The sequence below is a fragment of the Gorilla gorilla genome, chromosome 20, assembly GCF_029281585.2.
Source record: "Gorilla gorilla gorilla isolate KB3781 chromosome 20, NHGRI_mGorGor1-v2.1_pri, whole genome shotgun sequence".
Classification (NCBI taxonomy): domain Eukaryota; kingdom Metazoa; phylum Chordata; class Mammalia; order Primates; family Hominidae; genus Gorilla; species Gorilla gorilla.
The window spans coordinates 30,088,427-30,116,155 of record NC_073244.2 but is presented as its reverse complement, the minus strand read 5'-3'; the positions used below and the strand labels follow the sequence as shown (position 1 = coordinate 30,116,155).

At 46.0% G+C, this 27,729-nt stretch overlaps 1 long non-coding RNA gene across 2 annotated transcripts in view; it reads right to left on the bottom strand.

Moving 5' to 3' along the window:
* LOC101128106 (uncharacterized) overlaps positions 1–25,515 on the bottom strand; it is a 129,241-nt gene extending 103,726 nt beyond the window's left edge. For both annotated transcript variants that reach the window (XR_008674316.2, XR_008674320.2), the window contains exon 1: positions 25,341–25,515. This is a non-coding gene — a long non-coding RNA (uncharacterized lncRNA). The remainder of the gene's footprint in view (positions 1–25,340) is intronic.
* Between the last annotated feature and the right edge of the window lie 2,214 nt (positions 25,516–27,729).

Sequence of the window (27,729 nt, the reverse complement as noted above, 5' to 3'; positions counted from 1 at the left end):
GCTGGGATTGCAGACGGAGTCTCGTTCACTCAGTGCTCAGTGTTGCCCAGGCTGGAGTGCAGTGGCGTGATCTTGGCTCGCTACAACCTCCACCTCCCAGCCGCCTGCCTTGGCCTCCCAAAGTGCCGAGATTGCAGCCTCTGCCTGGCCGCCACCCCATCTGGGAAGTGAGGAGCGTCTCTGCCTGGCCACCCATCGTCTGGGATGTGAGGAGCCCCTCTGCCCAGCTGCCCAGTCTGGGAAGTGAGGAGCGCCTCTTCCCGGCCGCCCATCATCTGAGATGTGGGGAGCGCCTCTGCCCTGCCGCCCCGTCTGGGATGTGAGGAGCGCCTCTGCCTGGCCACCCATCGTCTGGGATGTGAGGAGCCCCTCTGCCCAGCTGCCCAGTCTGAGAATTGAGGAGCCCCTCCGCCTGGCAGCTGCCCAATCTGAGAAGTGAGGAGCCCCTCCGCCCGGGAGCCGCCCCATCCGGGAAGTGAGGAGCGTCTCCGCCCGGCAGCCGCCCGGTTCAGGAGGTGAGGGGCAGCCCCCGCCCGGCCAGCCGCCCCATCCGGGAGGGAGGCGGGGGGGCAGCCCCCGCCTGGCCAGCCGCCCCATCCGGGAGGGAGGTGGGGGGCGCCTCCGCCCAGCCACTTCCTCGTCCAGGAGGTGGGGGGTGCCTCTGCCCGGCCACCCCTTCTGGGAGGTGGGGAGCCCCTCTGCCCGGCCGCCACCCCGTCTGGGAGGTGTACCCAACAGCTCATTGAGAACGGGCCATCATGACGATGGCGGTTTTGTGGAATAGAAAAGGGGGAAATGCGGGGAAAAGATAGAGAAATCAGATTGTTGCTGTGGCTGTGTAGAAAGAAGTACACATAGGAGACTCCATTTTGTTCTGTACTAAGTAAAATTCTTCTGCCTTGGGATGCTGTTGATCTATGACCTTACCCCCAACCCGGTGCTCTCTGAAACATGTGCTGTGTCCACTCAGGGTTAAATGGATTAAGGGCGGTGCAAGATGTGCTTTGTTAAACAGATGCTTGAAGGCAGCATGCTCGTTAAGAGTCATCACCACTCCCTAATCTCAAGTACCCAGGGACACAAACACTGCGGAAGGCTGCAGGGTCCTCTGCCTAGGAAAACCAGAGACCTTTGTTCACTTGTTTATCTGGTGACCTTCCCTCCACTATTGTCCTATGACCCTGCCAAATCCCCATCTGCGAGAAACACCCAAGAATGATCAATAAAAAAAAAAGAAAAAAAAAATTACATCCCCTGAGTGTCACACCCAGTAATGTCACAATGGCCCAAGTGTGCAAATCACAGGCAGAAGAGTCACAAATTGTCAATGCAGGGCCCAGCGATGACACAATGTCACCTGAAGGCAAAACCTAAAAGAAGAGAAGAGTCACATAAGCTAGGTGCTGGGTGTAGCAATATGCTACAATTTCCCTGTAAGCAGGGACCAGGCAGAGGATGAGACTCACGTCACCTGGATGCTGGGCCCAGTAATATGTCAACCATCTTTCCTGTCTTTATTAAGACCCAGGCAGGAGAAACACATCATCTGGTTGCTGACCACAGCAATATGCCACAGCTTTCCATATAGTCAGGGTGCAAGCAGAAGATGAGAGTCACATCTCCTAGGTGAGGAATGCAGAGACATGTCACAATGTCCCCTGTAGGAAGGGCACAGGTAGGAGACTCTCATCCCTTAGGTGTTGAGTTCAGCAATATGTCACAATACCCAAATATGCGGAGCCTGAAAAAAAGAGGAGAGTCACATCACCTAGATGCTAGTCCAGTAATCTGTCACAATTTCTCTGTGAGCAGAGACCACGCAGGAGAAGAGAGTAACATCAGTATGGTGATGGACATTGAGTTATTTCACAAGGTCCCCTGCAGGCAGTCCCAGAAAAAAAAAGTTCCATCACCTGGGTGTTGAATCCAGCAATATGTAACAATGTCTAATGTGATATATTGAGCCCCAATATGGCACAACATGTAAGGCACATTTGGGAGAGTCACATAACATGGGTGCAGGATTCACCCAAAATTGACAATACTTAAAATTTGTGGGGTCCCCAAAAAAAGAAGAGTCAAATCACCGAGGTGCTGGATCCAGTGATAAATCACAATCTTACCTTCAGACTGGGACCAGGCAGCAAAATTAAATCACTCAGGTGCTGAACATAGGCATATGTGATAATCACTCCTGCAGGAAGGTCCAGTAATGAATTAACAATCCCGCACAGGTCCCAGTTCTAGGTATGAGAATCACCACATTTTCTATGTTGGGTCTAAGTACAGTACTGACAATTTCACCAATGAACTGGATTGGTGCATGAGAGCCTTCATTCCTCCTGTAAACTGTGTTTACTCTGGCCCTAAGCCCAGGTAAATTTTTCATGGGTCCAGATAGAATTTTCACCTGCTAAAGAACTGGATTTAGAAATAAGTCATCATTCCGACTCTGGCTGGATGTTCACATGACAATCACAATTTTAACTGTGGATTGTACTATGGTGACAATTCTAACAATTGGTGGGGTGTGCACATGAGAACCACAATCTCACCTGTGTGCTGAACCCTGGAATGACACTCACTGTACCACAAGAGATGTGTATAATATACAAGAAAGTGGTAATTTCCTATGACTTTGTACAAAAAAGGAGACCGAGGATCTTAATAATTACCCTAGGCCTAGCTGTAAAAGACAGCACCTCTCCTATTAGATGGTTTGAAGTATAAGAGTCACCATTGCACCTGTGAGCTAGACCAAAATATATTTTACAATCCCACCTGTGAACAGGCAGAAAGGAGGAGAGTAACATCACCTGGGTTTTTGGCCAAGAATACATCACAATCTTTCCTGAGGGCAGGGACCAGACAGGAGTGTCACATCACTTTAATACTCAGCCAGGAATATGTTACAACCTTCTCCTGAAAGCAGGACAGGCAGCAGTGACATCACCTAGGTGCTGAGCCCAGCAATAGGTAACAATGCTTTCTATGGTAAAGGGCCATGCAAGAAAGACACATTGTCTGGTACCTGGGCCTAGTGATAATTTTTCTGTGGGCAGAGTGTAGGCAAAAATGGAGAGTCACATATCCTAGGTGATTGATGCAGAGATATGTCACAAGGCCCTCTGTAGAAAGGGCCCAAGCAGAAGCCTCCCCTTTTATAGGTGTTGGGGCTAGTAATATGTCCTAACTTGCAAAATATTCAGGGCTTAGGAAAAAAAAGCAAATTCACATAACCTGAGTGCAGATCTTAGCAATATGTCACAATGCAACTTGTGCACAGCACCAAGGCAAGAAAAAAAGACTCCCATCACCTAAGTGGAAAGCCCAGCCATATGTCACAATGCCACCTGAGGGCAACACCAAGGCTAGAAAACGAGTCACTTCTTTTGAGATGCAGAGTCAAGAGATATGTCACAATCTCATCTGTGGGCTGGGCTAAGGCAGAAAAGTCAAATCACTAAAATGCTTAGCAGACACATTCAATCACATCTGAAAGAAAGTCCAGGAATGAGATTAGAAATTCCATACGTGTCCACATTCTAGATATGGGAGTCAATACCTCCTGTATATTGGGTCTAAGTACATGAGTAACAATCTCAATAGCTGACAGAATTTTTGCAAGAGAGCCAAAATTTCTTCTGCAGACTGTCAGTGCAGTCACAGCCTCATATGTGTGCTGAAATTTGGTCTGAGAGTCGCCAGTCCGCCTGTTGACCAGGCCCATATATGAGACTCAATTCTGCAACTATCAACAGACTCCATATTTGAGATTCAGAACCTCAACAGTGGGATATGTTTGTGTGGGAGAATGACAGTCTTTACTGTTGTCTGAGTGTGCATGCAAGAGACACTATCCACCTGTGTGCTGTGTACTCCTATGACATTATCTGTGTCACCTGAGGGCTTCATACAATAGGCAACAGTGGTGATCCTCTGTGACCTTCATACAAGAAGGAAATCCAGAACCTTTTCTGTGGTTCTAAGCCCAGAGTCAACATCTCTCTAATTGGCTGAGTCCAGATAATAGAGTCCTCACCTTCCTATGAGCTAGGTTTAGAAATGAGTCACCATCTCAACTGCGGCCAGATGTTCACATATGACAGTCAAAGTTCCAACTGTGGAGTGCATTCATGTGAGATTCAGGACCTCACCCAGTGGGCTCTGTCCATGTGTGAGGGCGACAATTCTAAAGGTTGGTGGGCTGTGCATAGGACAAATGCAATCTCATCTGCATGGTGGACCCTGTTATGACATTCTCTATAACACACTAGGGCTTTACAGATGTGAGAGAGTGGTAATTCTCTATGACATTTGTACAGAAAGAAGAGCCAGGATATTCTTTGTTTTCCTAAGCGTAGCTGTGAGCAACATTCTCTCTCCTACTGGCTTCTTTGAGGTATGAGAGTCATCATTACATCTGTGTGCTTTGTCAAGTTATATGTCACAATTCCACCTGTGGGTAGAGAACAAGCACAAGAGTCACATCAACTGTGTGCTGGGCCAGGGTTATGTCACAATCTTCCCTGAGAGCATGCACCAGGCAGAAGAGTCACATCACAGGGTTCTCAACCAGAGATGTTAGAATCCTCTCCTGAAAGCAGGACACAGGAAAAAGAGTAAGATCACCTGCATGCTGGGCTCAGATATATGTCACAAGACTCACTGTGGGCAAAGTCCAGAAGGACAGACAGAACAGCTGGTTGCTTGACCCAGCAATATGTCACAATCTTCTCTATGGGCAGAATGCAGGCAGAAGTAGAGGGTTTCATCTCCCAGGTGATGGATTAAAAAAATACATCCCAAGGCTCTCTGTGGGAAGGGCTCAGGCAGAAACTTTCCAACCCCTAGGTGTTTGCTTCAGTGATATGTCACAATAACCAAAATATGCAGGTTTCAGGCAAGTGAGGAAAGTCATATCACCTAGGTGCTTGGTCCAGAAATCCGTCACAATCTTTTTTTTTTTTTTTTTTTTGGCAGTGCTGAAGCAGAATAGAAAAGTCACATCACCAAGATAATGAATGAAAAGATGTATTAGAATATTTCTGTGGGAGGGCCCATGCAGGAAAGTCGCATCACCATGTTGTTGGACCCAGAGATATGTTGAAATAAATGATTCCAGCCAGATGTGGTGGCACCTGCCTATAATCTCAGCACTGTGGGAGGCTAAGACAGTCAAATCACCTGAGGTCAGGAGTTTGAGAACAGGCTGACCAACATGGAGAAGCCCTGTCTCTATCAAAAATACAAAATTAGGTGGGAGTGGTGGTGCATGCCTGTAATTCCAGCTACTCGGGAGGCTGAGCCAAGAGAATTGCTTGAACCTGAGAGGTGGAGGTTGTGGTGAGCTGAGATGGTGCCATTGCACTCCATCCTAGGCAACAAGAGCAAAACTCCATCTCAAAACAATTAATTAATTAATTAAAAGAAATACGTGATACATGCAGATCTCAGGCAGGAGAGGAGAGTAACAGCATGTAGGTGATGGATGCACCTAAATGCACATCACAATTTCCCCTTAAGCACACCCCAAGCAGTAGCAGAGAGTCACATCACCTAGGTTCTTGGTCCAGCAGTATTTCACAATACCCCTGAGGGGATGGCCTAGGCAAACAAGTCACATTACCTAAGTGAGAAGCCTAGAGACATGTCACAATGTCTCTTGTGGGTAGGGCTCATAGACAAGAGGAGAGACATAGCCTAGGTGCTGGGCTCAGCTTTATATTCCAATCACCCCAGTTGGAAGAAGTCAAGAATGAAGAGGAGTCACATCACATAGGAGCTATGTCACGTGAAATATCACAATTCCCACTGTGGACAAACCCCAGAAGAAAAGAGTCACATTATCTAGGTGGGAGGCCCAAACATATATCACAGTGACTCCTGTGTGCAGGGACCAGGCAAAATAATTACATCACTGTTTTGCTTGCCCCAGCAATAAGTCACTCTCTATTCTGTGGGCATGGCCCCGGCAGAAGAGGAATGTCACATCACGTAGGTATAAAGGGCATTTACCTGAGCTTGGTCTATAGGAGAGATTGTAATGGGTCAAGAAATATGTCACAATGCTCCCTGTAGTCAGGATTCAGGCAGAGGACTCACATCATCTTAGTGCTAGGCCCAGCAGTATGTCTCAATGCCTTCTAAGGGCAGAGCCAAAACAAAAGAAGTTACATCACCTTAGTGTTACGGACAGTCATATGTCATAATCTCTTTTCTAAGCAGAACCTTAAAAAAAGAAAAATGTCACATCAGCTAGGTGCTGGACCCAATAGTATGTCCCAATACCCCCTGTGATTAGGGAACAGGCAGGAAAAGTAAATCACATTTCCAGGGTGATTGGTGAAGACATACAGTACAATCCCCTCTGTAGACAGGTCCAGGATGAAGCGTTACATCACCTGGGTGTTGGACTCAGCAATGTTACAATGGCCTATATGTTTAGGGCAAAAGCAAAAGATTCACATAACACAGACCCAGCAATATGTCACAATACACCTGTGGGTAGCACCAAGGCAGAAGAGGAGACTCAAACCACCTGGGTGCAACACCCTGTGATATGTCACTATGACCCTTGTGGGCTGTATCAAGGCAGAATAGAATCACATTACCAAGGGTCTGGGTCCAGTGATACAGCACTGTGAACTGGGCCCAGGAAAAAGAGACAAATAACTCAGATGCTGAGCCAAGGTGTATGTCACAAGACATTTGTAGAAAGGTCTTGTGATGACATTAACAATTACACACATGTCCTGAGTCAAGGGATGAGAATCAACACCTCCTGTATGTTGAGTCTAAGTACAGGGGTTACAGTCTCAATGGTGGACTGGATTTGTGCATGAGAGCCTCAATTTCCTTTGCAAATTATGTGCCTTAGGCTGGGCATGGTGGCTTACATCTGTAATCCCACCACCTTGGGAGGCCGAGGTGGGCAGATCACTTGAGGTCAGGAGTTCGAGACCAGCCTGACCAACATGGTGAAACCCCATCTCTACTAAAAATACAAAAAATTAGCCTGCGTGGTGGTGGGCATTTGTAATCCCAGCTACTCGGGAGGCTGAGGCAGGAGAATCACTTGAACCCAGGAGGCAGAAGTTGCAGTGAGCCAAGATCACACCACTGCACTCTAGTCTGGCTAAGAAGAGCGAAACTCCATCTCAAAATAAATAAATAAATTATTCTCCTTAGTGAGGTTACAGTCACAAAGGTGTGTTGAATTTTGGTTACAGAGTCACTAACCCGAGGCCAGGCATGGCGGTCACACCTGTAATCCCAACACTTTGGGAGGCCGAGGTGGGCAGATCATGAGGTTAGGAGTTCGAGACCAGTCTGGCCAACATGGTGAAACCCTGTCTCTAGTAAAAATGCAAAAATTAGCCAGGCATTGTGGCATGCATGGCATGCACCTGTAGTCCCAGCTACTCTGAAGGCTGAGGTGAAAGAATCGCTTCAACCTGGTAGGTGGAGGTTGCAGTGAGCCGAGATCATGCCACTGCACTCCAGCCTGGGTGACAGAGCGAGACTCTGTCTCAAAGAAAAAAGTCACTAACCCAACTGTGGACAAAATCCACAAATGAGAGTCAATTTTCCAATTCAAATATCTCCAAAAGTGAGGTTCAGAACCTCAAAAGTAGGCTGTATTTAAGTGGATGACAATCTTTGCTATTGACTGGGTGTGAATATAAGTTTCACAATCTCACCTGTGTGCTTGGCCCTGTAAGGGCACTCTCTTGAGGACTGTATATGGTGTGCATGAGAGTTGCAACCTGCTCTGAGAACGTTGTGCTGCTCTGGACCCATGATCTTATAGAGTTACCATCTCAAATGTGGCCACATGTTCACAAATGATAGTCAGTTTTGTTTTTTTTGTTTTGTTTTGTTTTGTTTTGTTTTGTTTGAGACGGAGTCTCACTGTTGCCCAGGCTGGAGTGCAGTGGCACGATCTCAGCTCACTGCAGACTCCATCCCCCAGGTTCATGCCATTCTCCTGCCTCAGCCTCCCAAGTGGCTGGGACTACAGGCGCCCACCACCTCGCCTGGCTAATTTTTTGTATTTTTAGTAGAGATGAGGTTTCACCACATTAGCCAGGATGGTCTCGATCTCTTGACCTTGTGATCCGCCCACCTCAGCCTCCCAAAGTGCTGGGATTACAGGCGTGAGCCACCGCGCCCGGCCGATAGTCACAGTTTTAACTGTGGCCTGCATCTGTGCATGAGAATTATGACCTCATCAGTGGGCTTTTCCATGTGTGAGGATGACAATTCTAAAAATTGGCAGGGTGTGTTTACATGAAACATGATCTGTCTGCTGGGTCCTATGATGACATGCTCTGTACCATCTGAGTGCTTTATACAATATACGAGAGAGTGGTAATTCTCTATAACCTTCATACAAAGAGGAGACCTGGGATTTTACTCCTTTTTGTAAGCCTAGCTGTGAGAGACAGTATCTCTTCTATTGACCGGTAAGAGGTATTAGTTATCATCAGACCTGTGAGCTGGGCTGAGATGTAGGTTACCAATGAACTTCTTGGCAGAAATCACGCAGGAGAGCTATGTCACCTGGATGCTGGGCCACTGATATGTAATTTCTTTTCCCTGAGGACTGTGACAAGGCAGGAGAGTCACATCATCTGGGTTCTCAACCAGTGACATGTTACAATTTTCTCCTGAAAGTTATGCACATTCAGAAGAGACACATCACTTGGTGGCTGGGGCCTGAAGTATGTCACAATCTTTCCTGTGGGCAGGGTGCAGATAGAAAAGGCATCACATCTTTTATGTAACGGATACAGATATGTGTCACAAGAAACCCTGTGGACAGGACGAGGCCAAAGTTTCCCATTCTTCTAGGTGTTTGGACATGTGAAATGTCCCAATACCCAAAATACGTGGTTGCTAGACAGAAGAGTCGCATCACCTAAGTTCTGGTTTCAGTAATAAGTCACAATCTTTCCTTCTGACAGGGTTCAGGGAGGAGTCATATCACTTAGGCGATTAGCAAAAATAAATGTCCTAATAACCCCATGCTTATGATCCATGTGAGAGAGCTGAATCACCCATGTGTTAACCCCAGCAACATATCAAAATATACAATTTATGCAGTGTCCAGGCAGGAGAAGACAGTATCTTCACCTAGGTGTTAGGCCCAGTGATACATCACAATACCTTCTCTGACAGAGTCCAAGCAATGGAGAAGAGTCTTATTACCTAGGTGCTCAGTCAAAAAATGTGTCACGGCCGGGCATGGTGGCTCACGCCTGTAATCCCAGCACTTTGGGAGGCTGAGGCGGGTGGATCATGAGGTCAGGAGATCGAGACCATCCTGGCTAACACAGTGAAACCCCACCTCTACTAAAAATACAAAAAATTAGCTGGGCGTGGTGGCGGGCACCTGTAGTCCCAGCTACTCAGGAGGCTGAGGCAGGAGAATGGCATGAGCCCAGGAGGCGGAGCTTGCAGTGAGCCGAGATCGCGCCACTGCACTCCAGCCTGGGCGACAGAGCGAGACTCTGTCTCAAAAAAAAAAAAAAAAAAAAAAATGTGTCACAAAAATCACCGAGCAGAAGGCCCAGGCAGGAGAGTCAGTCAAATTACCTAAATGAGGGGCTCAGAAATATGTTGCAACGACCTCTGTGGGTAGGACTCAGGAAAAACAGGAGAGTCACATAACCTAGGGGCTGAGTAAAGCTATATGACACAGTCACCCAAATTGATCGGCCCAGGCAAATGAAGAGTCTTATCACATAAGTGCTGGGCCAAGTGATGTGTCACAATCCTCATTATGGACAGTTCCCAAGAAGAAGAGTCACATCATCTAGGTGATGGGCCTAGAGATGTCACAGTAAGTGGTGTGGGCTGGGATCATGCAGAAGAATCGCATCACTTGTGTGTTGAGCCTAGCGGTAAGTCACTCTCTTTTCTGTGGGCGTGGACCAGGCAGGAGAGGAAAGTCATAACATCTAGGTGATAGGCCCAGAGATAGGTCACGATCTCTACTACTGGCAAAGCCCTGGTAAAAAAAGAGAGTCACCAGGCACAGTGGCTCACACCTATAATCCCAGTACTTTGGGGGGCCGAACTGGGCAGATCACCTGAGGTCAGGAATTCGAGACCAGCCTGACCAACATGAAGAAACCCTGTCTCTACTAAAAATACAAAAAATTAGCTGGGCGTGGTGGTGCAGGCCTGTAATCCCAGCTACTTGGGAGGCTGAGGCAGTAGAATCACTTGAACCTGGGAGGCGGAGGTTGCGGTTAGCCGAGATTGCGCCATTGCATTCCAGCCTGGGAAACGAGTGAAACTCCATCAAAAACAAAACAAAAAACCCACAAAGGAAAGTCACATCAAACAGTTGATTGGCCAAGAGATCTATCACAATTCCCCCAGTAGGCAGGGTTTAGGCAAGAGACAAATTACATTGGTTCTGGTCACTGCAATATGTCACAATGTCTTTTAAGGGCAGGACCAGGCAAAATAACTTTGCTGATGGGCCTAGTGATATGTCAGTTTTTTGGGGGGTAGAATCTATGAAGAAGAGACAAGTCACATCAGCTTGGTGCTGAAACCAGCAATATGTATTATTATCCCCTAGTGAACAAGGACCAGGCAGGTGAAAAGATTCACATCACCTGGGTGATTGGCACAAAGACATGTCACAATATCACTGGAAGGCAGTGGCCTGGCAGGAGAGTTACATCACCTGGGTATTGAAACCAGCTATACTTCACAATAGCCTAAGTAGACAGGGCACAGGTGGCAGAGTTCCATCACCTGGGTGCTGAGCCCAAGGATATGTCACAATGTTCTTGTGGGCAAGGCTCAGGCAGGAGAGAAACATTTTCTAATTGCTGGGTCCAGTGATGTCACAATCTTCTCTGTGGGAAGAATGCAGGCAGAAGAGGAAAGTCACATCTTTCTAGGTAATAAAACCAGAAGACAGGCCACAAAGCATCCTGTGGGCAGGGCCCAGGCAGGAGTCTCTCATCCCCTAGGTGTCAGGCCAAGAGATTTGTCACAATACTCATAATATTCCATGCCCTGGCAATAAAGGTGAGTTACATCACCTAAGTGCTAAGTCCAGGGATATGTCACAATTTTTCTTTCATCAAGGCCCAGGCATAAGTGGAGAGTCATACCACCTGGGTGATGAATGAAAAGATACATCATCATACCCCTGTAGGCAAAGCACATGCAGGAGAGTTATATCACCTAGGTGTTGGCCCCAACGATGTGTCAAAATACACAACGTATGCAGGGTTTAGGCAGGAGAAAAGAATAACGTCACCTAGAATCCTGGCCAAGCTTTCTTTTTGGTTGTATTTCAGGCAGTAGAGGAGAGTCACATCACCTGGGTTCCCAGTCCAGCAATATGTCACAATGCCCATTGTGAAAATAACTGAAGGATAAGACGAGAGTAACATAACCTAGGGGCTAGGCCAAGCTATGTGTCACAATCACACCTGTAAGCAGGGCCCAGGCATGAGAGGAGAGTCACATCAAGTAAGTACTGGGCCATGCGATATATCACAATCCCCATATGGCAGGTCCCAGGAAGATATCACCTAGGTGCTGGGCCCAGAAACTTGTGACAATGTCTCTTATAGGCAAACACAGGGTAGGAGAGGGGAGGGGATAACGTCAAACATCTGATGAGCCAAGTGATATGTTACAATGCCTCCTGTGGGCAGGGTCCAGGCTGAAGACACACATCACCTCGGCATTGGGCCCATGAATGTTACAGTGCTTTCTGAGGGCAGGCCCAAGGCAAAAGAGTAATATCATTATGCTGCTGGGCCCAGCAGTTTGTTACAATCTCTGCAGCAGGTGGACCCTAAAAGAAGAGTCACACCAGCTAGGTATGGGGCCTAGCAATATGTCACAAGATGTTTTGTGAGAAGAAACCAGGCAGTAAAAGGGAGTCATATCATCTGGGTGATGAGCACAGAGATATGTGACAATGGCTCCTGCAGGCGGAACCCAAACAAGAGAGTTACACTACCTGAGTTTTAGACCCAGCAGTATGTCACACTGTCACAATGACCTATGTGAGCAAAGCAGAGGCAGGAGAGTAACATAAACTAGGGGGGAGGGCAGCAATATTTCACAATGTTCACTGTGGATGGCACCAAAGCAGGAGAGAAAACTCCCATCCCCTGGGTGCAAGGCACAGTGATATGTCCAAATGCCCCATGTGGAAAGCACAGAGGCAAGACAATGGAGTCACATCACCTAGTTTCTGCTGCAGCAATATGTCACAATTCATCTGTGGGTTAAATCCAGACAGGAGAGTAAAATCACTCAGGTTCTACACAGAAGCATCTGTCACAGTCACACGTGCAGGAAGGTCCAAGATGAGATTAACAATCCTGTGCATATCCTGCTTCTGTGTGCAGCAGCAAGGCATGAGAGGAGACTCACATTACCTGGATGCAAGGCTCTGAGATATATTACAATGTCTTTTTCAAGTAGCACCAAGGCAGAACAGAGTTACATCACCTAGGTGCTGGGTCCAGCAGTGTGGCACAATCCTATTTGTAGGCTGGGCCAATTCTGAAGAATCACATTACTAAGGTGCTGGGCAGAAGTGTGTGCCAAAATCACACCCGCAGGAAAGACCAGGGATGACATTAACAATCCTGTATATACCCCAGTTCTTGGTATGAAAGTCAACACCTCCTGTATGTTGGATCTAAGCACACAAGTCGCAATTTTTAGAATGAATTGAATCACTGAATGAGAGACTCAATCCCTCTTACTGGCTGTGTCACCTTAGTGGAATCACAGACTAATAGGTGTGTTCAATCTTGGTCTGAAAGTCACCAACTTACCTTTGGACTGAATTCACTTATGAGAGTAAATTTTCCAACTTGTGACTGTCTCTGCATATGAGATTCAGAACCTCCAGTGGACTGAGTTCATGTGAAAAGATGAAAATCTTTACTGTTGGCTGGGTGTGCATGAGTGTGAAAACCTAAACTCTACACTGAGCCTAGTTAGAACACTCTCTGTACCACCTGAGGAATTTATAAGGTATGCATGAGAGTCACAATCTTTTGTGGCTGGGAGACATTTGTGCTGCTATGGACCCATGATCGTACCTGTGGCTCTATGCCCAGATATGAGAGTTAACACCTCTGTAATGGCTGGGTCCAGATATGAGAGTTGCTACCTACCTATAAGCTAGGCTTATTAATAAGTCACCACCTCAGCTGTTGCCTGATGTTCACTTACAACAGTCACAATTTCAACTCTGCACTGCATCCACCTGTAAGATTTAAGACCACACCAGTAGGCTCTGTCCATGGATGAAGGTGATAATCTTAACAATTGGCAAAGTGTGCATACACAAAAACAATCTCATGTTTTCTGCAACCTGTTAGGACACTCTCTGTACCACCCGGGGCTTCATACAATATGTGAGAGTGTAATTCTCTCTGACCTTCCTACAAAGAGGAGAGCCAGAATCTTACCCATTTTCCCAAGCCCACATATGAAAGATAGTTTGTCTCTTATTGGCTGATTTTTGATATGAGAGTAAACATCACACCTATGATCTGAACAAAGACATATGTCACAATCTCCCCTGTGGATAGGGAGTGAGCAGGAGAGTTACATCATCTGGGTAACAGGCCAGGGATATGTCACAATCTTCTCTGAGAGCAGACACCAGGCAGAAGAGTTAAAACCTGGGTGCTCAGTCAGGGATATGTTCAATTTCCTCCTGAAATCAGGGCACAGACAGTAGAGTCACATCACATGGGTGCTGAGACCAGTGATATGTCACAATGCTCCCTGTAAGCAAAGCTCAGGCAGAAGAAACATGTCATCTGATTTCTGGGCCAGAAGGTATGTCACAATCTCTCATATGAGGGAAGCCTTGTGTAAAAGGAGAGTCACATCAAATAGTTGATGCTCTTAAAGATATGTCACAATGCTCTGTTGTCAGGGTCCATACAGGAGACTCATGTTACCTTGTTGTTGAGCCCAGTAATATGTCACAATGCCTTCTGAGGTCCAGGCCAAGACAAAACGGTAATGTCACATTGGTGCAGAGCTCCATAATATGTCTCAATCTCCCTTGCCAGCAGAACTTATGATGGAAGAAGAATCACACTTGTTTGGTACGGAGCCAAGTGATATGTCACAACTCCCCCTGTGAGCAGGGAACAGGCAGGAGAAGAGAGTCACATCACTTTGATGATGAGTGGAAATATATGTCACAGTGCTCCTTGTTGGCAGTAGAGTTATACCAGAGAGTTGGACCCAGCAATATGTCATAATTGCTTATATGGTCAGGGGACAGTCAGGAGAGTCACATAACCTGGGTGTGGGGCCCAGAGATACGTGACAATGCATTCTGTGGGCAGTGCCAAGGCAAAGGAGGAGACTCGCACCACCTAAGTGCAAGGCCCAGCGATATGTCACAATGTCCTCTGTGAGCAGCACCAATAAAGAAAAATAGAGTCACATCCTTTCAGTTCAGGGTTCAGCAATATGTCACTATTCCATCTGTGGGCTGGTCTTAAGCAAGAGAGTCAGATCACTCAGGTGCTGAAAATGTTACAATTAAACCTGCAGGAAGGTGCAGGGATGAAATTAACAATCCCACACATGTTCTGGTTTTAGGAATAGGAAGTTAACCCTTCCTATATATTGTGTCTAAGAACAGGAGTTACAATTTCAACGATGAACTAAATTTGTACCTGACAGCCTATACTCCTCCTGTGGACTCTGTCTAATTAGTGAAGTCACAGACTCATAGGTGTGCTGAATCTTGCTCTGAGTGTCATCAACTCACCTGCAAACTGAATCCACATATGAGAGTCAATTTTTCCACCTCTGACTACCTCTATGTGTGAGAGTCAAAACTTCAAAAGTAGGCTATGTTTATGTGAGAAAATGATGATGTATGCTATTTGATGTGTGTTCATACAACAGTAAAAATCTCCAGGCCGGCTGTGGTGGCTCACGCCTGTAATCTCAGCACTTTGGGAGACTGAGGCAGGCAGATCATGAGGTCAGGAGATCGAGACCATCCTGGTGAACATGGTGAAACTCCATCTCTACTAAAAATACAAAAGTTATCTGGGCATGGTGGTGCGTGCCTGTAATCCCAGCTACTCAGGAGGCTGAGGCAGGAGAATCACTTGAACCCAGGAGGTGGAGGTTACAGTGAGCTGAGATCACGCCACTGCACTCCAGCCTGGGTGACAGTGAGACTGTCTTAAAAAAAAAAAAAAAATTTATATATATATATCAAATTAGCCAGGTGTGGTGGCAGGCACCTGTAGTCCCAGCTACTGGAGTGGCTGAGGCAGAACAATGGCGTGAACCTGGGAGGTGGAGCTTGCAGTGAGCTGAGATCGTGCCACTGCACTCCAGCCTGGGCAACAGAGAGATATTCCGTCCAAAAAAATATATATATATATATACACACACATACACACATGGGGAGACAGAGTCTCAGACTGTCACCTGGGCTGGGGTGCAGTGGCACGATCTCAACTGAATGCAATCCGGCTAGTACACTCTCTGTACTACTCAAAGGCTTTATCCAGTGTAAATTAGAGTCACAATTTACTCTAAAATCATGTTTGTAAGCACCCATGACCATACTTCTGGCCCTAAGCCCAGGTATTGGGGTAAACATCTCTCCAGTTGGTTGGGTTTGGATAGTAGTCCTCATCTGCTATGTTCTGAGTTTAGAAACGTGTCACCATCTCAACTGTGGCTGGAGGCTCATATATGACAGTCACAATTCCAACTGTGGACAGTGTTTGCATTTGAGATTCAAGACCTCAGCAATGGGCTCTTTCCATGTGTGAAGGTGATAATCCTAATGGTTGGCAAGGTGTGCATATTAGAAACAAGCTCACTTTTGTGCTGTGCCCTGGGATAACACTCTTTGTAACACTCAAGGGCATTATATGATATGTGGGAGTGTGGCAATTCTTTATGTCATTCATAAAAAGAGAAGACCAAGGATGTGACTCATCTAAGGCAAGCTATGAGAGACACTATTTCTTCTAATAGCTGACTTGAGTTATGAGAGTAATCATCGCACTTATAAGCTGACTATAGTATATGTCACCATTTAACCTGTAGGTAGGGAGTTAGGAGGAGAGTCACATCACCTGGGATTTCAGCCAAGGATATCTTCCCTGAGGGAAGGAACCAAGCAGCAGTGTCACACCACCTAGGTGCTCAGCCAGGGATATGTTACAATTCTCTCCTGAAAGCACAGCACAGGCAACAGAGTCACAGCACTGTCACAATGCTCCCTGGGGGCAAGACAGAGGCAGAAGAGCCAAATCACCTTGTGTCTGGTTCCAGGGATATGTCACAATCTTTCCTGTGCAGGGCAGGGTGCAGGCAAGAAATGTCACATCTTTTACTTCATGGATGCAGATATATGTCACAAGGTCCCTGTGGGCAGAGCCCAAGCAGGAGCACGCAATCCCATAGGTGGTAGGTCTAGTAATATTTTACAGTACTCAAAATATGTGAGCGCAGGAAAAACAGGTGAATCATATCACCTAGGTGCTGGGCCTAGTGATATGCCACAATCCTCCCTTCCGGCAGGGCCCAGGCAGAAAAAGAGAATTACATCACCTAGGTGATGAATGAAAAGATATAACACCTCTGTGGGCAGGGCCCATACAGATTTACATCACCAAGGTATTAGAACCAGCCACATGTCAATACACAATGTATAAGAGAAACCAGGCAGGAGAGGAGAGTCACATCACCTAGGTTCTGGACCCAGAAATATATTACAATCCCTTCTTGGGAAAAGCCCAGAAGTAGAGAAAAGTCACATCACCTGGACATTACTCACAGTGATATGTCCAATGCCCTCTGTGAAAAGCACTAAGGCAAAAGAATAGATTCACATCACCTAAATGCTGGGTCGAGCAATATGGGACAACCCCGTCTGTACACTGGGCCCAGGCAGGAGAGTCAAATCACTCAGTTGCTGGGCAGAATTGTATGTCACAATCACATCTGGATGAAGGTGGAGGTATGAGATTAACAATTTCACACATTTTTTTAGTTCTAGGTATGAGACATAATACCCTCTGTATGTTGGGTATAAGTACATGAATGAGTCTCAATGACGGTCTGGATTTGTGTATGAAAACCTCAATCCCTCCTGCAAATTGTGTCATTTATTGAAGTCAACAACTCACAATTGTGCTGAATCTTGGTCTCAGAGACACTGACCTCTCTATGGACTGAATTAACATATGACATTCAATTTTCCAACTTTTGACTGCAGCTAGGTATGAGATTCAGAACCTCAACATTGAGCTGTGTTTATGTGGAAGGATGACAGTCTTTACTGTTGGCAGGCTATGCATATGAGTGTCACAACCTCCCCTGTGTGCTGAGTTCTGTTAGGACATTCTCTGTACCTCTTGACAACTTTACACAGTATGTGAGAGAGTGTTAATTCTTTATGACCTTCATACAAAGAGGAGGCCCAGGATATTACTCATTTTCCTGACCCTGGCTATGAGAGAAACTACATCTGCTACTGGTTGTTTAGAGGTATGAGAGTCATTATTGCACCTGTAAGTTTGGATAAGATATGCATCACAATCCCACCAGTGAATAGGTATTGACCAGTAGACTCACATCACCACATTTTGGGGCAGTGATATGTCACAATCTTCTCTGAGGGCAGGGATAAGGCAGAAGTGCCACACCCACACATGGGTGCTTGATTAGGGTTATGTTAAAATCTCCCCCTGAAAGCAGAATACAGTCAGCAGAGTCACATCACCTAGATGCTAGGCCCAGTGATATGTTACAATGATCTGTGGGCAAGGACCAGGCAGGAAAAACAGATCACCTGATTGCTGAGACCAGTGATTCGTCACAATCTTCCCAGTGGTCAGGGTGTAGGCAGAAAAGGGGGGTTAAATCTCCTAGATAATGAATGCAAAGATATGTCACAAGGCCACTTATGTGCTGGGCTCAGGCAGAAGCCTCCCATCTCATGGGTGTTGAACTCAATGATACGTCACTATACCCAAAATATGCCAGAAACAAGAAAAATAAAAGGGTCACATCACCTAGGTGATGGAAAGGAGACATGTCATAATACTTCCGTGGGCAGTTCCCATGTCATAAAGTTGTATCACCTAAGTGCTGAATCCAGGCATATGTCACAACACACAATGCATTCAGGGCTTAGGCAGAAGAGGAGAGTCATAACACGTAGGTGGTGAGTCCAGCAACACATCACAATCCCTGCTTGGGCAAAGCCCAATCCATAGAGAACTATGAGTCACATCACCTATGTACTGGGCTCAACAATATGTCACACTACCCTTTATGGGGAGGGCCCATGCAAGAGAGTCACATCATCTAAATTATGGGCCCAAAAATATGTCAAAATGCTATGAGTATGGCTCAGGAAAATGAAAGAATCACATGACCTAGGGTTTAGGCCCAACTATATGTAACAAACACCCCAGTTCGCAGAGCACATGCATGAGCAAAGAGTCACATCACCTAGGTGCTGGGCCCAGTGATATGTAATAATACTTTTTTTGCAGTTCCCAGGCAGAAGAGGAGTGTCACATCACCTAGGTGATTAATAGAAAGATATTTCATAATACTTCTGTGGGCGGGGCCCTTGCAGGAGAGTTGCATTACCTAGGTGTTAGACCCAGTGATATGTCTCAACACACAATGTGTGCAGGTCCCAGGCTGGAGAGGAGAGTCACCTCATCTAGGTTCTTGACCGAGTGATATGCCACAATCCCTTTTTGGGCAGAGACCAAAGAGTAGAGTCACATCACCTAGATTTTGGGCCCAGCACTATGTCACAATATCCCAAGAAGAGGGTCCAAACAAAAGAGACACATCGGCCGGGCATGGTGGCTCACGTCTGTAATCCCAGCACTTTGGGAGGTCAAGGCAGGTGTATCACTTGAGGTCAGGAATTTGAGACCAGCCTGGCCAACATGGTGAAACCTCATCTCTACTAAAAATACAAAAAGTAGCTGACTGTGGCGGTGCATGCCTATAATCCCAGCTACTCATGAGGCTGAGGCAGGTGAATCACTTGAACCCAGGAGGTGGAGGTTGCAGTGAGCCAAGATTGTGCCACTGCACTCCAGCCTGGGTGACAGAGCCAGACTCCATCTTGAAAAAAGAGAGTCACATCACCTAATTAAGTGTCTCAGAGTTAAGACACAGTGCCCCTCATGGGTAGGGCTCAGGAAGAAGTGTGAAGTCACATATAACCTTTGAGCTAGGCCCAGCAATGTGTCAAAATCACTCCAGTGGGTAGGGCCCAGGCCTAAGAAAAGAGTCATATCACGTAGGTGCTTGGCCAAGCAATATGTCACAATCCCCACTGTGGACAGGTCCCAGGGAGAAGAGAGTCACACAGCCTCAGCGATGGACCCGGATATATGTTACAGTGACTTCTGGGAGTCAGCAGAAGAATCAAATCACCTGTATGCTAAACTCAGGAATAAGTCACTCTCTCTTCTGTGGGCAAGGCCCGGCTGAAGAGGAGAGTTACATCACCTTGGTGCTGGGCGCAAATATATGTCACAATCTCTTTTTGGGCAACGTTCAGGTAAGAGAGAAGAGTCACATAAAATAGTTAAAGGGGGCCAAGCACAATGGCTCACACCTGTAATCCCATCACTTTAAGAGGTTGAGGCGGGTGGATTGGCTGAGGTCAGGAGTTTAAGACCAGCCTGGCCAACACGGTGAAACCCTGTCTCTACTAAATGTAGAAAAATTAGATGGGCCTGGTGGTGTGCACCTGTAATCCCAGCTACTAGGGAGGCTGAGGCAGGAGAATCGCTTGAACCTGCGAGGTGAAGGTTGTAGTTAGCCAAGATTGTACCACTGCACTCCAGCCTGGGCAAAAGAACGAGACTCTTTCTCAAAAAAAAAAAAAGCTTAAATATCTGTCCTTTTCAGACAATAAACATGTCATTTAAATATTTCCATGAGAGATAATTTAATAAACAACCATATGTGAACATTTCTAGAAAGTGTCAAGTTCCATGTCATAAAATTTTGCATTAAACTTGGATATCTAGACAACAGAATGCAGAACAGACATATCCACCATTACAAATTCTAGACTTTGAAAAAAAGAGGAGCTGATGGTTTGAGAAATATATACAATGCCCCAATTAATCTATCATATTTGCTTGTGGAAATGTATTCACTTCGTATAGCCATAATGGAAAAAAGATTTTTCCTATTTCTCTTCTCTGGTAGCATTCTCAAAGCAAACCCCTGGGGTTCTATTTAAAATTACACAACCAGAAAAAAACATAAATTTAACAAATAAAACATATCACTAGATTTTTCTGAAATATACCTTTCATAGTCTTTGACTTTTTAAACATCTTTTAAGCTCTTCTGATGAAATGTAATTTACAGTTATTAAAAAACTGAAATTGGGCCGGGCGTGGTGGCTCACGCTTGTAATCCCAGCACTTTGGGAAGCTGAGGTGGGCAGATCATAAGGTCAGGAGTTCCAGACCAGCCTGGCCAACACAGTGAAACCCCGTCTCTACTAAAAATAGAAAAATTAGCTGGGCATGCTGGTGGGCGCCTGTAATCCCAGCTACTCGGGAGGCTGAGGCAGGAGAACAGCTTGAACCCGGGAGGCGGAGGTTGTGGTGAGCCAAGATTGTGCCACTGCACTCCAGCCTGGGCGACAGAGCTAGACTGCATCTCAAAAAAAAAAAAGTGAAATTGAAATCAGTGAAAAAATCTTTCCAAGGTGACAAACTCAAGAAGTGGCAGTGCTGATTGGGACACAAACATGTCTGACTCCACTGTCAAGTCGGACCATAGTATCACTCAAAATATTCTGTCATCCCCATCCTGCCCATTAAATTACTCAGTGACCACCTTCCCAGGAGACACTTTGTACCCCCCTGTGAGTCTCAGGTACATTTTGCTTGCAGGTTCTTGCATTGCCTTACTGGGATGGGATCTTCTTGTCCTTTGGAAAAAATTTTATTTCAAGAATCCAGACAACAAAAATCATTTCTGCCTTTTCTCATCAATGCGAACATCTGATTGTCTCATCACCAATGTGTCTACTAAAAATAAAAATCAGGTTGAGAGGCCAGGCGTGGTGGCTCACACCTGTAATCCCTGCACTTTGAGAGCCCCAGGCAGATGGACCACCTGAGGTCATGAGTTAGAGACCAGCCTGGCAAACATAATGAAACCCCGTATGTACTAAAAATACAAAAAGTTAGGCCGGGCGCCGTGGTTCACGCCTGTAACCCCAAATCTTTGGGAGGGCGAGGCAGGTGGATAATCTGAGGTCAGTAGTTCGAGAACAGCCTGGGCAACATGGCGAAACCCCGTCTCTACTAAAAATACAATTAGCTGGGCGTGGTGGCACGCACCTGTCTACTCAGGAGGCTGAGGCAGGAGAATGGTTTGAAACCGGGAGGCAGAGGTTTCAGTGAGCCGACATCATGCCACCGCACTCCAGCCTGGATGACAGAGCAAGACTGTCTCCCAAAAACACAAAACAAACAAGCAAACAAACAAAAATTCAAAAAATTAGCCGGCCTTGACAGCAGGCGCTTGTAATCCCAGCTACTCAGGACGCTGAGGTAGGAGAATTGGTTGAACCCAGGAGGTGAAGATTGTAGTGAGCCAAGATAACGACACTGCACTCCAGCCTGGGCAACAAGAGCGAAACTCCGTCTCAAAAAAAAAAAAAAAATCGGCCCGGCACGGTGGCTCAGGCCTGTAATCCCAGCACTTTGGGAGGCTGAGGCGGGCAGATCACGAGGTCAGGAGATCAAGACCATACTGGCTAACACGGTGAAACCCCGTCTCTACTAAATATACAAAAAATTAGCCGGGCAAGGTGGTGGGCGCCTGTAGTCCCAGCTACTCGGAAGGCTGAGGCAGGAGAATGGCGTGAACCCGGGAGGCGGAGCTTGCAGTGAGCCGAGGAGATCGCGCCACTGCCCTCCAGCCTGGGGGACAGAGCAAGACTCTGTCTCAAAAAAAAAAAAAAAAAAATTAGCTTGAGAAAAAACTTCTTAACTGTTTACACACTTGTTCATTTTTATGTCATTGGGGGAAGACCTCTCAATATATTTCACAGTCAAGAGGTAAAATTTTTTTTAAACAATTTTTTAAAGGGTACACTCTGAGGCTGGGCACAGTGGCTCATGCCTATAATCCCAGCTACTCGGGAGGCTACGGTGGGAGAATCACTTGAACCTGGGAAGTGGAGGTTGTAGTGAGCCGAGACTGCACCACTGCACTCTAGCCTGGGAAAGAGAGTGAGACTCCATCTCAAAAAAAAAAAAAAAAAAAAAAAAAAGGAAATGAAATATCCGCACCAGCGACATTAATACAAAAAGTTCTATTAAACAATGACACCCACTCAAATGTCACCTCTTCTATAAAGCCCTCCTTGATATTCCCGCTATGTTAGTGGCAGAATTGATCACTATTACCTTACAGCTCAATACCTTATAAGTCTTTTTATGTGCAAGTATTATTCTCCAGAATAAATTAATTTTTTACACACCTATCCATGCTAATGAACTATAAACTCCTACACGGCAGGTATGTTGAACCCTGTTCATCTGTGTAATCCAAATTTCTGATACATAATAGGTGTCATACACACATAAAATCAAAACGCTATCAGGGAATTATTGGAAAAGCTAACAAATTATTTTTTTAACTTTTAAGTTAAGGGTACGTCGTAAATTTTTTACATAGGTAAATGTGTGTCATGGGGGTTTGTTGTGCAGATTACTTCATCGCCCAAGTATTAAGCCTACTACCCATTAGTTATTTTTCCTGATCCCTCCCTCCTCCAATAGGCTCTAGTATGTGTTGTTCCCCTCTACGGGTCTATGTGTTCCCATTATTTAACTCCCACTTATAATGAGAACATGTGGTATTTAGTTTTCCTGTGTTAGTTTGCTAAGAATAATGGCTTACAGTTCTATCCACATTCCTGCAATGGACATAATCTCATTTTTTTTTATGGATGCACAGTACTCCATGTTTTATATGTACATTTTCTTTATCCAGTCTATCACTGATAGGCATTTAGGTTGATTCCATGTCTTTGCTATTGTGAATTGTGCTGCAGTGCACATACGCATGCATGTGTCTTTATAATAGAATAATTCATATTGCTTTGGGTAAATACCCAATAATGGATTGCTGGGTCAAATGGTATTCCTGTCTTGAGGTCTTCAGGGAGTTCCCACCATGTCTTCCATAATGGTTGAACTAATTTACACTCCCACCAACAGTGTATAAGCATTCCTTTGTGAAAAAATAATTTTAATTTTCTAAGAGGTTAGCTTTTTAGACAAATAGTACACAAGGAAATTTTCCACAGGCCTAGGCCATCCAGTTGCTCTTCTGAGAAGCTACACTCTTACTCCTCAGGCTGTCCTCTAAGAGACGACTCAGGGGATGATATTCATTAGACACTCCAAGATATATGGCCACTGTGGGTATGTTGGGTTATCCCAGACAGTTCTGAAACTCATTACCAAGAATAGACTAAAGGGCTGCTGTAAAGGCCCTGTAATTTCTCCAAAGCAAAACTTCCACCCAAAGACATACTAGTAGGGTGTGTGTGCCTAGGGAAGATAAAAGAAGGAGAGGCGCAGACTTTTTTTTTTTTTTTTAAAGTGGAGTTCCAGAGGATTATTTTCTACTTTTTTTCTCACGTAAAATGTTTATAGACTTGGGAGGCTGAGGCGGATAAATCATCTGAGGTCAGGAGTTCGAGACCAGCCTGGCCAACAAGACAAAACCCACTCTCTACTCAAAATATAAAAATTAGCAGGGCATGGGTGGTGGCAGCCTATAATCCCAGCTACTTGGGAGGCTGAGGCAGGAGAATCACTTGAACCTGGGAGGCGGAGGCTGCGTGACTGAGATCATGCCATTGCACTCCAGCATGGGCAACAAGAATGAAACTCTGTCTCCAAAAAAAAAGTGTTTACAAACAGAAAACAAATCTTTAAAAACCTGCCATCCACTGCAGTGTAAAAACATGATTAACAATTAAAACACTGTGTCTGAAACGCACAATAAAGGCCAAATAGTTGATAGTGTTGTAAATTGGAGAGAGGAAGTTGTTTGTCCTCATTTCCTACATTTGAGAATGTAGGAAAGAAAGTGGAAATTTATAATTTTACTGCAAGCCTTAGTTAAGCTAGGGGAAGAGGGTAGTGAATTAGAAGTACTGCTTGCCATACATTAGGAAGTCACAGAGGAAAACCAATCCTCCTCCTGTGGAGTGTTAATTAAAAAGCAGGAAATTAGACTGAAGTGGCTCTAGTGCCCTGTGTTCATAAGTAAAAAATGTAAAACCTAACTCGAGTTTATATCTTATAAATTACTATTTTAGGCGGAAACAAAATTCAATCATAATTGAATTTTATTAACCAATCATAAACCTGCAATTAACCTCTGATTACATAACCAGGAAATTTCCACCTGAATCATACAAATAAGGTAACTACATAACTAACCAATTCTTGCATTTGGTTTGCCTTCTCACACGCCCTTTATAAAACCCTTTGCTTTATGTCTCTCAGGTGGGCCACATATTATGGCTGGGGTGCTTTCCATTTCACCAATCACGGCTCAAATAACCTCTTTAAGGTTTTAACCCTGACTCCCTTTAATTTTTAAGAGAAGAGGCTTGGCGCAGTGCCTCATGCTCCTAATCTTACCACTTTGGGGGGCCAAGGCTGGCGGATCACTTGAGGCCAGGAGTTCCAGACCCCCTTCCGCCATGGCGAAACCACTTCTCTACTAGAAATACAAAAATTAGCCGGGCGGGGTGGCGCAGGTCTGTAATCCCAGCTTCTCGGTAGGCTGAGGCACGAGAATCACCTGAGCCTGAGAGGCGGAGGTTGCCGTGATCACGCACTGCACTTCAGCCTGGGCGACAGAGCAAGACTCCTTCTCAAACAAAATGTTTAACAAAAGACACTGGGAGCCCCATAGGCTGCAGTTCTTCCCACGCAAACACCGGGTCGGGATTCTGCTCTTATGACCCGCCTGGCATCCCTGAACAACCTGGGAAATACTCGAGGCTGCGTGAAGAGCTGCTCAGGGGGCTCCAGACATGGCCCCGCACGGACGGGGCTGGACGCTGGGGTCCCGGCTGTGGGCCCAGCCGCCATCTTGCGGCCAGAGGGGCCTGGGACGGAGCTGCGCCAGCGGGGACTCAGGTCCGCGACCTGGGAGCGGACTGTGGAGAGGCCGGTCCTGCTAGTTTCACAGCCTGGTCTCCCTTCTCGGGTTGCCCAACCCCGCACACTCACCCTTTCCCAGGTTCCAGGATGTCCTGGCTGTGCGTCTCCCTGCAGATCATAGGTCAACAGAGGCTGTGACAGAGTCACCAGGGGCTACCGAGGTGGAGGACGCGGAACAGTAGAGACGGATCCCAAACTCTGGAGGGAGCAAGAGGTAAAGACCCCGCCGGATGTCGGAAGCCACGCCCTCCTCTCCGGCTGCGCCCCTGATTGGGCGGTTCCCGCGCCAGCGCCACTGACTGGATAAAACAACAGCATTCTCTCCATACCACCACCCGCCCCGCTCGGCATTAGGGCATTTTACGGACAGTAAAGGTAAGGTAACATGCACACGGAATTACAGCTAATTAAGAAGTAAGCTGAGACATGAAATGCACTTGCTCTTTTCCTTACCTGGGTCTTGTGTAATGCATCTTATTTGCTACTTAAGGGTAAGAAAGAACATTTGGACTTTTTTTTTTTTTTTTTGAGACCGAGTTTCCGCCTCATTGCCCTGGCTCAAGTGCAGTGGTGCGATCTTGGCTCACTGCAACCTCCTCCTCCCAGGTTCAAATGATTTTCTTGCCTCAGCCTCCCGAGTAGCTGGGATTACAGGCGCATGCCACCACGCCCTGGTACTTTTTGTATTTTTAGTAGAGATGAGGTTTCACCATGTTGGCCAGGCTGCTCTCGAACTCCAGATCCCAGGTGTTCCGCCCGCCTCAACCTCCCAAAGTGCTGGGATTACAGGCATGAGCCACCGCGCCCTGCCCATTTGGACATTTTTTAATCATTTTCATAATGCGGGAAAGACCCTCATCCCATCCCTGAGCGCCTCTCTCACCATGCCGTATCACACTGCTGACCACATCGTGGGATGGACATTAGAAATAAGGCGGGGGTGGGAGGCAGCCCAGGCTGAGAATGGTTTAGAAGGAATTATGTTACCGGGCCGGGCACGGTGGCTCACGCCTGTAATTCCGGCACTTTGGGAGGCTGAGGTGGGCTGATCACGAGGTCAGGAGTTCGAGACCAGCCTGACCAACATGGTGAAACCCCGTCTCTACTAAAAATACAAAAATTAACCGGGCGTGGTGGCGCACGCCTATAATCCCAGCTACTCAGGAGGCTGAGGCAGGAGAACTGCTTGCACCCGGGAGGCAGAGGTTGCAGTGAGCCCAAATTATGCCACTGCACTCCAGCCTGGGCGATAGAGCAAGACTCCATCTCAAAAAAAAAGAAAGAAAGAAAGAAAGAAAGAAAGAATTATGTTACCCAAATTTGTTCATCTTAGAAAGGCTCGTCAGTCATTCCGTGTGAAGTGGCTATTCCAGGGTAATTGTGCCCTGACTACGCTGCATTTCGGTTTGACTTCTCTTTTTTAAAATCACTGGATTACTCTCACTAACGGGGATATTTAATTTTCTAATTGAACATGGCCAACTGTCCTTTGTGGATGTCCTGATTTGATTTGCTAGTTTAGACCCTGGAGGTAGGGGTGAGGAAATATTGGGTCACATCAGAATACCTTATCTCACTTAGAAGATATATAGGAATTTCTTAATAATATCTAACAGTTTTCTCAATATGCATTATATTTAACAGTGATAGCTTACAGGGCAAGAAGGGGACACAGAGGACACAACCTTAGAATTTTAATTTGGTCATAAGTGTTTTTGTTTTGTTTTGTTTTTGGAGACAAGGTCTCACTCTGGTGCTCTGGCTGGAATGCACTGGCACAACCATAGCTCATAATTTGGTTGTAACAGTTCTTTAAAAAATATTGTTGGCTGGGTTTGATGGCTAACACCTGTAATCCAAACACTTTGGAAGACCATGGTGGAATGATTGCTTAAGCCCAGGGGTTCAAGACCAGTCTGGGCAATGTAGTGAGACTCAGTCTCTACAAAAATTTAGAAAATTGGCCTTGTGTGCTGTTGCCTGCCTATAGTCCCACCTACTCAAGAGGCTGAGGTAGAAGGATCACTGGAGGTTGAGGCTGCAGTGACCCATCATTCAGCCACTACACTTCAGCCTGGATGACAGAGTGAGACCTCTATGTGTACACACACACACACACACAAACATATATATATACACATATATATATACCCTATATATGTATATATATACACACATATATTTATACACCCTATATATATAATCAAAATAATATGTATGTTTGCCAGGCATGATAGCTTACACCTGTAATCCCTGCATTTTGGGAGGCCGAGGTGGGCAGATCACCTGAGGTCAGTAGTTCGAGACCAGCCTGCCCAAAATGGTAAAACCCCAACTCTGCTAAACATACAAAAATTAGCCCAGCATGGTGGCACGCGTCTGTAATCCCAGTTATTCAGGAGGCTGAGGCAGGAGGATTGCTTGAACCTGGGAGGCAGAGGTTGCAGTGAGCCGAGAT